Below are 17,055 nucleotides of genomic sequence, written 5' to 3' on the forward strand. Positions count from 1 at the left end.
GGAAAATATATTACAGCTCTGGATGTGACTTCATTGACTCAAGTAAATGGTTTTCATTCAGGTATTGAACTTGTCAACTATTGTAGTGTCAGGGTTTTTGAAGCTGTTAAAAATGCTTCATTTTCTAGCTTAAAGAGGTGTACCAAATACTGTATAAATACAACCGGGCAGCAAAGTATCACTTTTCCTTTTAAATTTGTACACTGTAAATTTTGCATTGTTGAATGAAGGCTATAAACTGAGCAAATGATTTGTGAGCACATAACCTTGGAACCCTTCCTCTGTGCCTGACTCAGACATTTTGATTTAGCTCCAAGGGTGCTTCTTCTTGGATTCCGCTGTCCTCAGGTGACACTGGCTTGGCCAGGGTCAGCTATTCAGGAAACATGAATCATGTCCTCAAAATCCATGAGAAAGTACTGGAAAAGAAAACAATGGGACAAATGAGCAAGTCTGTTTGAATTCATGATCTTTAGGGGGGGTTTTGTTGCAGGAATTCAGGCTACAAAAGCAGAATTGACATGTAATCAGGAAGTTCAGGAAACAGCTATTCAAGAAAAATCCTATTGTAAGGATTGCTCTGATATTGCTAGGGACAGGAATGCTGGAATATGGGCACAGTCAGTAACAAATACAGAGCTATAGCTGAAACATATATATCATATGGCATGATGTCTACTAACTCTTAAGTATCATGTCACTTTATTATGTACAAGCCATTAATTAATTTTTTTAATAAATAAGACAAAATTTGTCTTTTTTTTTAGCTGAGGGAAGAAGCCACTGAACTCGTGTGACCATTACTTTATTGCAAAAACTGTTATGTAATGGGTACAAAACTTGCCAGAAAATGTAGCTTATTTTATCTCCTGGGTTATTCTTGGTGAAAAGAACAATCACAGCTGACCCAAAAAGATCATGACAAAGGACAGCTGAATGCTGTCTAGTTTTCATTTTTATCTTTTTGGTTTGTTTGGTTCAGGGAAACTTAAGCACCTTGTTTCCTTTGAGCAGAGTGTACTTTGTTCTTTTGCACCCTAGACTTTGGTTTCTTACGTGTTGGAAGCAGAAATGGATGAGAAGAGCTAGTTGTTGCCTAGTAAATTTATCAGTCTTCTTCCAGCCTCTTCTTTTCCTCAGTTTTTGCTTTGAACTTGTCTCTTGATTGACGAAGACAGGAAGGAAAATTTAACAAGTTTTATTTACTCAGCCTGAATTGACAGTCGGCTGTAAATTTTGAACTTAAGAACTAAAGGTCTAAACACCTTTTAGCAAATTTGGTCCTGGTGGCTGGACACCTCAAACCAGATTTTTAGGTAGCTTCTAGAGTGAGATTGTAGGCATTGTGCAATTTTATTTTCTAATAAACACCATTTACCTGCTCCTGGTGTCATCTTCATTAATCTTGCAGCTCTTAGAATCATGTGTTTCAACACAGTCATGGTGAAATTTAAAATTAAGATCTAGCAATGCTATATGTAAGCATCTCTCGAGAGGTTGGTTTTCTTGGGATTTTTTCTTGAAAAGGGAGTGCTTATTGTCTCTTTTCCAAGAACTTCCTCCTGTAATACATAGAGTTTTGATTTACAAACCCAACTTATTTACATTTTATTTTTCATTTAAAACCATTGAGTGCAATGCTTTATAGCTGGCATGTAGTGATGTAATATTTGTTTTGACTATTTGCCACAGCCCAAGTGAAATGAAATGTTGTGGAACATCTCAAGTTTGCTGTTTGACAAGTTTCCTCTAAGATAAAGCAGACATGCATTCATCAGCAGGAAAAGAGAGGACTAAAGGGGGTATCATTGAATCATAGAATGGTTTGGGTTGGAAGGGACTGTAAAGATCATCTATTTCCAACCCACCTGCTGACGTTGTTCTTTTCACTCAGACTTGTGCAGGTACTAATGGCCTGTATCTTACTGCCAAGTGCAAAGCTGCTGGTGTTCATAATTACAAATAAGTCTTAACACAAAGTGTGAATTAACACAGTAGTTAAAGATAGCATTACATTTTATTAATTAATATTTTATGCTTAAGCATCTTGGGCTTTTGAATATTCTGTCTTCTGTCTACACCTGTGATTCATATTGACGTAAAGCCCTATTGTCTAAACAGGTTCTTACAGTTCTAAATCTCTTTGAACTGATAACCTTTTAGAAATTTATCACTTGTTTCCATTTAAAAGATGTGCATCAATACCATCTTGAACAGGAACACTTGACAAAATCATGGATTTAGTGAGGGCATCCTGCCTTTTTCCTTGCTGTGTTATGGCATGGGTTATGATCTTGTAATTTTCCCACTATCTCATTCATTCTGAAAGTTTAGCAATGGTTCTTCAGATCAGAGGCCATTGAAATTAAGCCAATTTTTATTTTCTGAAGGATAGTCAAACAAAGTGAAAGTGTTTGCCAAGAAGTAATGTTATGAAATTTCTCTAGAACTGTTTTGAAGAGGTTTCATAACAACAGTTCTATCTGTAATGATTTGTTTTTCACTGCTGTAGCATGGATTCCAGATGCAAGAAATTCAGGTTCATTATTTCATTTAAAAGAAAAAAGTGCAGAAAATAACATTTGAAGTGGAAGCCATCTTCACATTTAGTTATGGAGCATTTACCACAGCAGTGTATGATTTCACCCATCTCAAAGGTGATTGGCAGTCTTCCCAGAAATAATAAAAGGACATCCAATTCTAGGAGAAAGAAGATGGCTAAGGGATGCTAGAAATTTGGTAGAGCAGCTGAACCTCAGGGAAGTTAGGACTGTTCTGGTGATAGACCACCAGCACCCATTTCAAAAGACCTGGGGCGTTATGCCCATATGAACTCCTTTTTTTTTTTTTCTCCTTTTTCTTTTTTTTTTTTCTTTTTTTTTTTTCTATTTTCGTTTCATCTTTTGCTTTTATTAGTGCTAACTTAGAATTCAAGATGGACTTGGAAATGTCTTTCCACTTAGCCTTACTAAGATAAGCTTACTGCTGCTTAGTTCTTCATCTGTATTCTTCAAACAGAAACAGTCCACATGATGTTGAGATTTTTCTGTTTTGCTTTGGTTTTACTCTAAGTGGCATATTTTCATGTAGGGTACAGTCTAGGGAATGCTCTACTTGTTAGCCTGACAGTTGGGAAGTTTGGAAGACTTCTCAAAAAAATATCTAAGAAGAAATGTGTGCATAATTTCTTGTCTTTTAATTGTGGTCAACAATGTGGCTAAATAAAACCACAAAATGAAACCTGTGTTTCACTCCAAGAAGGAGTGAAACATACTGTATCCTAAAATGCAGAAAACCATTTCATTAATCACAAAATTGTGTATCTTTGAGTCTCTCATGGACCAGTGAGTGTCCTCGGATTATGGCAGCACTAGTTGCCATTCACCTCTCTTTTCTAATTTCCAATTAAGCCCAGTTTCAGATGTGGTTTTCTTCATGTATTTTTTTTACTTGCCAAGCAATGCATTAAAGCAAAACCACTTTTATCCCAAACTTTTATACATAAATGCAAAACATGCTTCAGTGTGACCTGAGTCCAACAGATGCTTGACAACAGAGAGGAAAATGTTGCACAGTGCTTGTTGAATTCGGGTGCCACAGATGATGTTGTGGAACAGGTTCTAAAAGCAGACAGCTTCCACTGAGCATTTCCCTCCAAGGCAAAAGTCAAGGGACTGCAAAAGATGCCTTCCAGTTGATCAGAGCCCTAGAAGCTCTCCTGGAGCACGAGTTGCTCTTCTCCTAGGTCACTGCAGATCTTTGCAGCTATTTCTGGCTATGGCTGTGAGACAAGAGAGGGGTTGGAAGGGTTGAGAGCATCAGTTGTGCTCCTGTCAGCAGCAGTGTGGAGTGCTGGAGGCTGAGGCTCAACCAAAAGCAGTTGGCAGGAAGCAGAGGATGCTTGTGAGGAGCTACCTGTGCCAAGGAGTGATTCTTTCTTTTGAGGTTTGGCTGGAGATGGAGGTCCTGGAGGGGCAGTTCTGCTGACATGGCAATTACCAATCAGCTATTCAAAGCTGAACAGCTGATATAAATTGAAGATGAGAACGCAGCACTTGGCAAAATCTATGTGCTTAGCTTTCAAAGCTGTTTTGGGGAAGATAAGACAGAGAGAGACTGAAGATGCCACTTCCACTAAGCTATATGTCTGTATCTTTTAGAATTAAAACTTCACTAGACTGTGAAAGGCCTGCAAGACCTGGTAAATGTGCATTTGGAAATTTGAAAGGGCAGCACCCTCTCTGTAATTCCTAACTGGATTTGAAGCTAAGCACTACCACGTTGCTTCTGTGATTAATGAGAACAGCTATAAGCTAGTAACATTATGGAAATAGTCATACCAGGCTTCCTTTCAGACAGTTGGACAGTTTCTTACAGCCACTTTTAAAAATTAATTTCCCAAGTCAGGCTGGGAATAGATAGAAAAGTTAGGAATTTGTATAGTACTAACTCTTAAGTGGACCTGGTCAGAAGCAAGAGTTCTTAGGAAGGTCAGTTTTCAGTTTGCCTTGAAGAAAATGTCGTAACTTGTTTTCTTGTGCTGTCTTTCTGATTTTTAACTCTGAACAATTTCTGACTTTATAAACATCAGAGAATTCCTTGTCGTGCATTTCATTTGACCATGACCCGCCCCTTTAAGTACCAGGGAAAATCAAAACAATGACCTTAACTTTAAAGTCACTTTTAAGTTATTCAAAATGTTGCTTTTGGAACTACTTTGGCATTTGGCCTTGCATCCAGGTGCTGTGTTTTACAGCCTAAGCCAATACATGGCAAAAGAAGATCTGATAGTCAGATCTAGTTGGAATAATTCCAATAAAACAAGTTTCACAAATTGTCTGCTCCGGCACGTTTCTGCCTATCTCCAAAGGATCTGCAGCTCTTGAATATTGTTGCTCTGTGGGCTCTGCTGTCATTGTGTGCCCTGTCACACTGGGCTGTTTGTCATCAGGAAAGGGACAAAACCCTGGGATCCTCAGCTCATGGGGATGCAGCCCTCAACTCTGCAAGCATCTCCCTGGCCTGCAGTGATGGAGCAGGAGAGCTTTGGGGAGGGTGTGTGGGTGGATTGGTCTTGCTGAAGATCCTTAGCTTGTGTATTAAGATCTTGGTAGGTTTGTGAGGGGCAGACTGAGTCAAAAAAATGAGATTGCAGGTGTTTGGCATAATTTTAAAAGTTTTTTTTGGTTGTTCTGTTTTTTCAATTTTATTTCAAAGGTTTGTCGGGACTCTAGGAAGCTTTACTACAGCTTTTCCGCAACACCTTTTGTACTTGTAGGGTTTTCCCTGGGTAGAAATTCTGATTTTGCTGTTCACTTTAGGTCACAGCTACCTCTGATTATGAAATATAAATGCAACAATGCCACTGAAGTCATGACAACATATCTCAGTCTTCCTGGGTGGATATACAACAGTGTTAAGGAACAGAATTTAGGTTGTGCATTTCTGAAGACAAATACTGGTTAAAATACTAATTACAATGATTAGAAAAGTCTTTGCCTAGAAATTAGTGACTGTTCCCCCACAGGAGCATAGCAATGCTGCAAACTGGTACTGAATAGAACATGATGTAATAGAGTATGATTTATATGTGCACCTGCATGTATGCTAAACACCTCTTTCTGGATTTTGTAATATCCATAAGGGAATAGAAGGTGGAGGTTTTTACAGCCCTACCAGGTGTGTTGCAGCCCTTGGTTTTGCCCTAAGGGTCTTGGGTACAGATAACAGTCATTAGTATTAATGATTATTGGAATTGTGTAGAAATGTCCCACTTCACTGCAGTGCAGTGTATTCAGGCTGATGTAATACTTTTGTCTGTTCTGTAGCAGCAGTTGTAAAATTTGGGGCATACTGCTTTGCCTCTCTTTTTTTAAAAAAAATCCTGTTGAAACTTTAATTGTCCCATTATCTTCCCACATAGGGGGACCTCCCTAGCAAGTCACAGGGAGGGAAATGTACTTGTTATCAGTGTCAAAGGTGAACAAGCTAGGAAGAGCTTGCCAATTTTTTTCACTTGGGGTATGTTGACATACTTGCTATAGGTATTATGTTTCCTGAGGTCTTTTTAGTTGTTAAGAGCTTGGGTTTTTTTGTACTGGTAAGTGTAAGAGATGATCAATAAGAATGCCTTCTTTTGCTGGCTTCTGAAGAGTTTTAGGGGAAAGGGGAAGGAACAAACAAGTTGAAACAACAGGAACACCGTGGGAACTTCATCTTGTGTCTCAGTGGTGGTAACATACCAAGGTTGTTTGTGGCTTCTCTTTCAGAGATCTTAAAATGATAAGTGTGCTTGTATTTAATGGTAGCTGGAATATTTTTTTTTTCCATCTTGGAGTCTGGATTTATTTTGTATTTCTCTCTAAACCGTGAAACTACTGGAACAGCAAAATTTGAATATTTTCATCTGTATTTATTAATAAATGCTGGCACAAAAACTTCAGGAGGGTTATGTTTAGATAGTGTGCGTAGGAGTGATAATGTGAGAGCAATCTTAAATTACAACATCAAACCTAAGGGCAAAGACATGGGGAGTTCAAATAAGTGCCAGGACTTGGAACCTACTCCATTTGCTGGCCATTTTATGTGTTTCACATTGCCCCAAGCTAAGATGATGTGGAAAAGAACAGAAGGTACTGGCATCTATAAAATTTTGAACTGGTACCTGATGTTAATCCCCTTGCCTTCCTGTCTCAGTACCTCATGTGATACACAGTATGAACCCACTTCTTTCCCAAGCAGTAAATTAACTAAATTGACATAAGTAATGTTTCTGAACATTTTTTTTATTTCTGAAAAAAAGTAAAATATCTACATCTTTTTTGTCAGTCATTTATAGACCCACTTACAAGTAGTCTTTGGCCATGGTCTAGGGCACACGGATCAGTGGCAGACAACCAAGAGGAGGCTGTCAGGAAAGAAAAGTGTTGGCTGCCTCGTAATTCAGTCGTGTCCAGCTGAGAACATCTTTATTGCAAGGCATACAAAGAGTGACTTCCAGCATAGGTGAGTGAGCAGCTGATCCTCTCTTTGCTCACCCTTCAGAGCCACTGACTTCACAGATCAAAGATTACTACCTAGAGTTTTATTGTCCTTAATGTGCAGGATGTGCACGTAACAAATCTCATTGCCGGAGATGGTAAGAAATGAATAATTTCATTCATCTATCATGCCTGCCCACCAGCTGGAAAGGAAAATGAGTAAATGAGTGATTGCTTTTTTAAACTCGAGAGCTAAACTAGGTTATTTTCCATAGTAGCTGATGCTAAAAAGCATCTACACAGGGACTGCTGGAGGCATTCGTTGAATGCTGTTTAAAGATGTTTCAGTTGTATTGTAGAAGAGTAGGAGGCTTCATTAGAAGTTGCTAACAAGTCATAAATCTTTCTTAAAAATAACTCAATGTGACTTCCTAATTTTGCCTGTCCAGGTAGAAGCATTTCATGGTACCAGAAGTGGAAAGAATCCTGCTATGATTGGCTTTTTACGCAATGCGTAAAATGTATGTTTCTTAAATTAGATTTACAGAAAGATTTTCCATTACCTTCCCCTCCCCCCAATATTCTAAAAAATGTGGAAAACCATGTCTTGCAGATTGCTAGCTTGTGGGGTTTTTACTGAATAGCAGATGTTAAACAGGTTTTTAATTTCCAGACACATTTCTCTGCTAGCAAAAGACATTCACAAAAACATGGTATTTACAGGTATGTTTTTTTTTTTCTCCCCAGGTAGCTGTTATAAAAAACTCTTTTGATACTGTGTTGCAGTAGGCAACAATAGTGTGTCAAATAGGTACACATAGTACACACACACAGCTGTCACACAGAAATCATTGTTCCTGATAGAAGATGTTAAGTAGAGATAATTGGAATATGTTTTTTTCCCAATGTGCATACTTTCACTGATAAAACTTCCTTCCAGCTACTGCTTTAACCACTTGAGCTCTTCTGGTGTTGTTCTGTGTTGGTGCAGACTTAAGCGATGGATTTTTGGCCCTTGGCTGCAAGTTAGTAGTGTTAATTGGAAAATAGGGGGGTTTAATCACCAACTTCAGCACCAAGCAGATAAACTTTGTAAAATGGCTCAACTGAATGAAAAATGCTGTTTCTCTGAAGAAAAACAGGTTTTAATTTTCTGCCAGCCATAATGTCATTTCCTTGCTGTTAGGTTTGTGTGGATTGCTAGCTGGGCTGAGAACTGCACACTCAAGAAGGGATAGTTCCTCCTCTGTAAATGTGCCTATAAAGAAATCACAGTGCTATATCACACACCTGAAATCACCTGATTCATGGTTGTTTCTATTTGCTAGGTACTGAAGGCCAAATGCACACAGAACACCAAACTGTTAGAAGGGAAGCTTCTTAAATAACTGAAAAAATCAGTAGCACCAAAGTTGGAGCTGTAAGTTCTTTCTCTTTCCTCCAACAGCCTACAAGTTAAAGGTCTTCCTTGGGAAAAAGCATGTTTATGCTCAACGAACACTGTGTGTGCTTAGGTGTCGTATCTGTCCATTGTTTTCTTTATCCTTTTTTCTTAAAATTCTGGTAGATACGTGTTTGTATAAAAATTCTGCCTACCAACAATTTTTCTTCTTCCTTTCCTACCTGATCGATTTGCTAGTAAGGCTCTAATTAAGCATGGAGGTTGCAGGAGGTGTAAAGTAGGAGAGACTGTGCCTCTTGTGTCACATACCTGTAATGTATTCTTCCACCCTTTTTTACCTTCTGACATCAGACAGCAGTAATGACAACCCTCCACCCTTGACAACTGTTTGTGATATGCATAGTCTTACCACTCTATCCCTTTATTAGCTGCTAGAATCACACCCATGATATCAGCCTCAAAATGTTCACCTGCAGCTTTGATATTGGTGCACTGGTTGCTTGCATCTTGCCAGGAGACTGTGCCTTCCTTTTGCAAAGGGCACGGCATGGGCTCACACTGAAGTACAGTAGCATGCTAACAGGGAGGAAGATAATATTCTGTTCCTTGAGGCAAGTGCCTCAAGGCAGCTTTTGTAACAGCAGCCATCATCCTTGTATGATGCAGTGGTTTGTTATCCTGCTTTCCCATGAAGGGAGAAAGTGAGCTAAATGTAGCCGTGAGGAAGAAACTGCACATCTTTTCACCCCAACAGGATAAAGCTATCATAATCGGTCTGTGTGCTGTAAACTCTGCATTACAAAGACACAGATGCATGGATTCAGTCCACCCATCTGGGAGTGCTTGGAAAAAAAATTGCCTTTCTGTCTATCCACTTTCTGTGGGTGCAGCAGCACACACCCATGATAAGGCAAGGTTCCTAACAAAATGTGGGGCACTTGTGAAACACAGGAGGATGCAACAAATACAATAAGATATGTGCAGACCAAACAAGTTTCATACACTGCATGTGAACTCTGGAATAGTATCTGTGCCTCTCTGGAACTTTTCAGGGCAGTGCCACAATCATTCCCTTGCTCCATGTTTCCACATGCCACATGAAGGGTTCAATCCATCCTGGTATTTTTTTCATCAGCTATATTTCAGGCATGTTGACATAGTGAAGCAACTCAACCAGGGAACTTGTTTCCAGCATTTTCTTCTTCCTGCAGCCTTCTGTAGATGTGTTCTCCTTATTACCATATCTGGCTTGTGGAGGCCTGTATGCCAAGTGAGGAAAACTTTGTTGGGCTGTCTTACTCTGATGGTCTGTAGCCAGCCAACTACTTAGCTCAGCAGATGCTTTCCAGATGTTGGATGTAACAACTGGGAGTGGATATTTCATCTTTCAACAGTCTTGTCAGTGAAAGATACAGAAAAAATTAGTTTTTACTCTGGTGTGCTAGGGCATGGCCTGCAGTGTACAGGTCAAAATGAATATCTATGGATAGTTACCTGTAATGCTTTATCTTGTGAAGATGGGTCTCATCCTCCTTTTTTTCTGATTATTACATGAGAAAGCTTATGTTATGTTCTGCACTTAACTGATTCAGTTTCTCTCCCTTTATGGTTTTGCTCTACATACTCCCTCCATCCTTTTAGCATCCAGCAGGCATGACTGCAATCACTGCCTTTTCTTTGCTGAAGACCTTAAGGCCTTGGCTAATAAAGCCTGACAATCATGGCCAAGACCACATGGAGCCTCTCAGCTGGTGATGCACTGGGCTTCCCCACCTGCCTGCTTTTGGGAGTGCAGCACAGTTCTCTGCATAAGCCCAGCAGAGGTCAATCTGGATGGGAGTCTGCTGCACACCACACTGGGAGCGTCATCCATATGCTGCATGGAGTGAGGCTCGCTTTACCCCCAGAGACCATCAAGTCAGAGCAACAATACTTGTAAAACTCATTTAACCAGTCACTCCTGGCATGTTGTTGGAGGGGCTGGGTGATGGGCAGGGGTGTAAAAATGATGCCAGCAAAGCTGGGTGCCACTGGTGGCAATTCAGTAAGTAGAAGGAAGGGGCTGGAGAATCCTAAGCTGCATGTCGGTGGTGAGTGTTCTCTTTATAGGTCAGTCATGTCAGAGGTGGTCAGCACAGCTGGGAATTCTGAGAAGGAAATTTTTTTTGTTTCATATAATTGAGCACAAGGTTTAATAGGCAGGGAAGATTTAGGTGAGTTGTGCCATCAGTGCTTTCACTTGAGACCAATAAAGCTTGCAGACCAATAAAACTTGCAGAGCAGTGCCCATAGCCAGCTGTCCTACAGGAGGTAGACAGCATGGATGCCATGTTAATCATATTTAAGGGTAATATCTCTGGAGTCAAGATTAGCAGAGATTTACTTCTTTATTAAAATTATTGCATCTTTGGAGTCTCCATGGTCTTCAGCCAGAGTTGAAGGCACATATATTATATAAACCTATTATCCCAAGATGCTAAAGTAGCAGAAACAGTAATATATGGTTTTTAGATTTTCAGTTGGCTAAAGGAATGTTTCATTAATGTTTCATTAACACAGGAGACACGGAAAGGTAGAGTCTCTGCTCCTAATAGCATTTTGCAAGAATTGCAGCTTATTATAGCACATCTGTTGCGTGTCCTCCTCCTTGTTACTCCAAGACACTGGCACTGGCAAGTGACAAAAGCCTGGAGATAACTGAAGAGGCTGCTTTTCTATGTGGATAAGCTGGGAGAAGGCAGAGCCCAAGCAGTTTTTTCAGTGTTCTGATTCTCATGCCCATCTGGGGAGGAGGAGGGGATTCATTGCAGCTTGAATGCAGATCAGCGTGGCACAGGCTGGAGATGTTGCCAGTCCTTGTTCTGGGCCAGCACCCCCAGTTCTGCTCTTGGTAATGTCAGTGTGCAGGTGGGAGCTGGGCAGATGAAAAAGGAGCTAGTTCTACAAGTCCTTGTGTTATTTTCTGTTACTAAGCAAGCATGATATGGGATGGTTTTCTACAGTATTTTGAAACATGAAAGGAAATGGCTTATCTCTGGACAGTTTGAACAGGTGCAGTTGTTGGATAGGGACCAGTTGCTAATAGGATTCAGGCTAAGCAGTGTTCAGGTCAGTGCTAGTTCTGAAAAAAACAGGAAAAATGATTGATGAATTTGAGGAGGATAGATATTCTGGTTACAATAATCTGTTCTGGTTTCTACCCCACCTCTTCCCAAGTGATAAGCAAATGTGATAAATGTTAAACCAAAGCTTTTCCATTTTTCAAATTTTGAAATAAAATATTCAGGGCCTGGGAGGCTTTTTTTACCACCCTAACCCCCAAAATATTTATAGGAAACTGACACCAAAAGTGGCATAACTAAAAACACTGGCTTCCCCAAGATCTTCATTTTTCACCAAGAAAATTTCAGTTAGAAGTTCTTGTTTCCCTCTAATAGCACTTCCCTATCAGCTTTATAACCACAAATAGGTAGAATTCAGTGAATGCATCAGATTACTCTCATGTTAAGCAGCCAGAGCTCAGTGACAGTGATGCTGTTTCCAGGTACATGTATATTGTGCTCTCTCATTTAATACATCATAAAGAAAAAACACTGCATGAGCTGCCTGTTTCACACAATTAAAATGTATGTTAATGGGGCCTAAATCAGGAATGTAAAGGCTGAAGACTGTGGAGGTAACTCCATGTTGCAGCCCTTCATCTGCAAGATCCACCTATCCCTAGTTGTCCATCAGGGACCTCTTCCAGCACAACATTTTGGGATCATCTGCTTACTAAGATATTCCATTTCCCTAGTGGGAGTACTCCCATCACTTGGGAGTACTTAAACTACAGAACATAATTAAGATATTTTTGAGAATATCTGTTTATTTTACAGAGATTGCAGTGACAGTTTAAATGCTTGTCTGTCTTGGCTTTGCAAGTGAGAAGCTGATGCTTTGTCTTGTGGGAGCATCACAGGTTTGGCTGCCTTCCTTCCACACTAGTAAAATGCCATAGCTGCCCTAGTAAATGCATCATCTAGGTTTCGCATTAAATCAAGCCTGTAAACCCAATTCATCGCAGCAGGTGATAAGGAGCACCCAATCTGTCCTTCAGTCAGCTCCAGGAAAATTCTCCTCACCTTAGGAAAGCTTCTATTTAGCTAGCCAGCTGTTTTTGAAACATAGCCCTAACCCTCAGGGCTGGAAACACATTTGTCTGCCAACTGAGAACCAGACCGTATGGCTCACTCCTTGCACCTGAATGATGTTTCATTGCAGAGTGCATCACAGCTATCTTCCTGCTCCTACACCCTTTTTCTTGCAAAACTTCATAACATCGTGATCTTCCCCTCCCTTTTGCTTGCTATCCCTCCTGCTATATTTGCAGAACATCACTGGTTCCTGACAGCAGTTTGCTGAACTTCTGTATGGACCAATCTAGGAAAAAAAACCTTGATCCATTTTGATAAAAGTCTTCGTTTGCAATGCATAAAGAAATTTAATATCTGGAGTCAAAATCAGTTCATGTCCATCTAGGTTTGACTCAGTAGCTGAGAGATGTGTTTCCAGGGTGAATCAAGTTGGGGACAGTCATTATTTGAGAGCTGACATGTAGTGAAAAACTTTAATTTCGCTTTCACTATGCCCTTGATATGACTGTAAATAGACATTATCTTAGGCTTAACACACTGACCCCACTCACACTGCTACTTACTGGAATGCAGCCTTCATGGTGGGAAAACTGCCCCTAAATACAAATTCCAGAAAAGAAATAAAACTTCTAATTTTACCTTGGTTATGAGAAAGTAAGGAAAACTCTAATACCTTTATCTAAATATCTCAAGACAAATACTAGTACCAACGTGGAAAGGGGGCAGAATTTATTAGAGTAGTTACACACTTTTTCTCAGATCATTTACCAGTTTCAATACTAAAGCCATAACTAGGCAAAAAGAAGTTTTGCTATTTAACCTTTCTCTGAATTGCTGACAAAAGCTATTCTGACAATGCAAAGAGGAGGAAACACCCTACCACCTTCCAAAAAGCTTCCGACAGAATCTGCTGAGGGTTGGTTTTATGTGTGCATATCATTTGTTTGTTTTATTTTTTTAAAACTAACTTTACAAAACTTTGCTCTTTGGTGTTGCTGGTGAATGTCATTCAACAGGCAGGCCCAGGAAATGGCAGAGGCATGGAATTCAACCTTCATTGGGTAATATGGTTTTATCTAGTCAAAGTAAGGTTTGACTGAAGTAGGATTTAGGGGTCTTCCTTATGAGGAAGAGAAATTGTCTCCATGTTGCAAGGCCCATTTCCCTGAATGTAAGCAGTCAAAATAGTAAGGTGCTGCCCACAGCTCGAAGTTTCTTGCAGCCCCCAGAATGGCACATATTCACATTTATGTTCTTCCTCTCAAATAGCACCTGCTTGTTTTCCAGCTGTGGTATTTTTCACAGAGATCCAAAATAACCATGTATGCATCTGAATCCATTGCTCTGCTTGAGTTCAGGAGGATCAGTTTGCTCCAGGTCTGTTACTTTTGTGCTGGCTGAGTTGCTCTTATACCATGTGCAAGGAGATTGGTGTTACATCCAGATGAAGGGAAAAAAAGACACCTAAGAGGTTATCTCAGTTAAGGGTACATCTGTGCTGCACAGTGGAGAGCTGTGGAAGGAACAGTCATCAGACTGGTATTTTTGTCTGGGTGTCATCACAGACCTGTGGGATGTTAGGAGCTTAGATCTTCAAAGGTACATTCAGAAGTGTCAGCTGGCAGAACTGCACGGGGATTACAGGAGCAAAGTTAATTGAGGAGAAGTGCTGCCTGGAGCTGATTTTATCCTCCTAGTTCTGGAAGGAACTGGAGCTGTGACCTCCTTTGGTCACAGCTAGACCAGGGCATTGCTGCTTCTCTCTGCAGATCTGCTAAATGGTCATCACAGCAGGATGTAGCCATTAGTCTTCCTTTGGATTGTGGTTTGGGTGCTACAAATGAAAGGTCTGGTAAATGTAGCTCTACAGAAAGGCGGCTGTTTTGTTTGGGTGAGTGTGTGGTGTCTTTGGAGTACTTACAATATTGGGTACCCTTCAGGCATTTTTGTTGTTTTGTGGAGAGAAGGGGTTGTCTTTTGGGGTTGGTGTGTTGTTTTCTTACATTGCTGTTTTGTGGTTTTTTTTAATTAAAGAAACAAAGGCTGGGTTTTATATGTTAACAGAAGACCATTGTGTGAAGAGTGCTGTTAGGGTGGTAATGTGGAACTATGTGGCCTGTTTGTACTTTATTGTTTTGAAAACAAACATGCCCCTCCTCTCCAGCCACAGTCTGCTGGTTCAGTGGAAGAAACAAGGTCAAGTTTCACCCCTCTTCTCCATGTCTCCCTTTTTCTGCTCTAGAAATATTTTTGAATATTCCTTGGTCGCTGCCAGAGGGCTTTGTGCTTTTGATGTTCCCTGGTGGGCTTAGCTCTGCAGTCACCCAGGGCTCCTGGGTGTTTCCTGCATCCTGGCCTGTATCAGGAACAGCGTGGCCAGCAGGTCCAGGGGAGGGATTCTGCCCCTGTATTCAGTGCTGGTGAGGCCACACCTTGAGTACTGTGTCCAGTTCTGGGCCCCTCAGTTCAGGAAGAAGATTGAGGTGCTGGATCGGGTCCAAAGGAGGGCAACTAGGCTGGTTCACCAGCACAAGTCATATGTGAAAGGGCTGAGGGAGCTGGGGCTGTTCAGCCTGGAGAAGAGGAGGCTTAGGGGAGACCTCATCACTCTCTACAACTCCCTGAAAGGAGGGTGTAGCCAGGGGGGGGTTGGTCTCTTTTCCCAGGCAACTCTCAGCAAGACAAGAGGGCACGGTCTCAAGTTGTGCCGGGGGAGGTTTAGGTTGGACATTAGAAAGACTTTCTTTACCGAGAGGGTGATCAGACACTGGAATGGGCTGCCCAGGGAAGTAGTGGATTCTCCATCCCTGGAGATATTTAAAAAGAGACTGGATGTGGCACTCAGTGCCATGGTCTGGTAACTGCAGCGGTAGTGGATCAAGGGTTGGACTTGATGATTTCTGAGGTCCCTTCCAACCCAGCCAATTCTATGATTCTATGATCCCACTGCCTTTTGAGCCTAATATTTTGGGAAGAAGGAGGAAGCTTACAGATGCATTATCAGAGGAGGCAGGACTGCCATTCGCAAGAGGAGAGATGGGATGGTCACATTTCTGTTTGTGTGAAAAACTTATAGACTGGTCAGTGACCCGGTGGTGAACAAGATGGTTGTTCACATGTAGTTAAATGGGAGCTGCCAGACCTTGAGCTGTGAGGGGCCAAGGCTGATCCATTGCAGAGAATGACAGCAGTTCAGCTGCTTTTGGTGACATCAGCTTTCTGATGAGCACAGCTGGTGCTTGGCAAACCGAGCGTGTCTGCTGCACAAGAAGAGTCCACAATGTGTACTGACAGAAGACCTCTTTGACAGGGGATGAAGGAGGACCTCCCTGGAGTAAAGGATGCAACACCTTCAATGCCACGTGAGCTGTCTTGAGCAACCAAGATTTTAAGTCACCTCCCCGCCAAATGACTGTTGCAACTGAAAACAGGAAAATCCACGCCTTTTTTTTCCCAGGCTGTTGCAAAAGACTGAAGAGGAGTTCATGATGGTGACAAATGTCAGGTGGTTTGGAGATGGAGCATGAACCCTCAGTCCTGTTGAAAGGAGCAGTCCTTTACCACAGGCTTCATTGGAGCCTGGATTTTTGTGTCCTTAGGTATTTCACCAGCCGTTAATCTCAGGAAGGGACTGGGAGACAAAGCCTTGGTAATATTTTCAGTTGCAGTTGAGTATTTTCCACAGGCAGCTGTAAGATAAGCTGCCTTGCCTGAACAGATGTTCCTTCATACAAACAAATTTGGAAAGCCCCTTTGAGCAGATAGTGTGATTAGCTCACCATCTTAAATGGATTCAACTTTCATGTCAGAGAAATCAAGAAATTTGGGGATGGAAAGAGTCTTAAAATACCTTTACTGTTGTTCTGATTTAATCACTGAGAAATATAGTAAGCACCCAATTGTGAAATATGCAAAAGAGACAGGCGTGTCATAGAATTTTATCCTATTTCTATCCCTTTCTAGGTAGAGCAAGAGAATTATCTTAATTAGGTAGTGAGTATTTTTCTTTGTGGTGATATTTGGAATAGAGAAATTCAGGGGAAGATTAATACATGCTCAGATTAAATGATAAATATTGTACCATTATGAAATAAGTCAATTTTTTAAGTTTTCCAAGGTTTGATCTATTTCTTTAAAAGCAGTCATAAGCTGTCATATCTCTGAAAGTACCAGTCAAACCCTTGCTGTGAATTCTGGCCAGCAGATCTCATCCCCTGCATCCCATGATGTCTGTACACGAGTGTAACCTTTGCTGATGTGCATGGAGAGTCCTGAACTCAAAACTTCCACTATGTGAATGTGTTTGCAAAAATTCAAGGAGTTTCTTTGATGTCTTAGGAATGAAGACAAAATTCTGTGACTCCTGTTGTTGCATTTCCAGTGTACTAGGCTTGAGAATGGTGGACAAAGTCCAAATTACTTACTTAAGGATTAAATGTTTATTTTGTAACAGATTTTTTTAAGAGCTTCCTACTTAACTGTTCTCATATAAAGCCTTAAATTAATCTAACCATTAAGAAAAAAGTTTCCCTTAATT

The 17,055-nt window shown here is 40.8% G+C and overlaps 1 protein-coding gene across 7 annotated transcripts in view; it reads left to right on the plus strand.

The window, feature by feature from the left end:
• FAR2 (fatty acyl-CoA reductase 2) overlaps positions 1–17,055 on the plus strand; it is a 138,494-nt gene that overhangs the window by 19,938 nt on the left and 101,501 nt on the right. Inside the window, exon 1 of one of the 7 annotated variants that reach the window (XM_071733378.1) lies at positions 14,389–14,409. The exons of the other annotated variants lie outside the window; for them this stretch is intronic. The gene's annotated coding sequence lies outside the window, so the exon portion shown is untranslated. Of the gene's footprint in view, positions 1–14,388; positions 14,410–17,055 lie in introns of those variants that run through there. 7 annotated transcript variants of the gene reach the window in all.

The sequence above is a fragment of the Heliangelus exortis genome, chromosome 1, assembly GCF_036169615.1.
Source record: "Heliangelus exortis chromosome 1, bHelExo1.hap1, whole genome shotgun sequence".
In the NCBI taxonomy this organism is placed as follows: Eukaryota; Metazoa; Chordata; class Aves; order Apodiformes; family Trochilidae; genus Heliangelus; species Heliangelus exortis.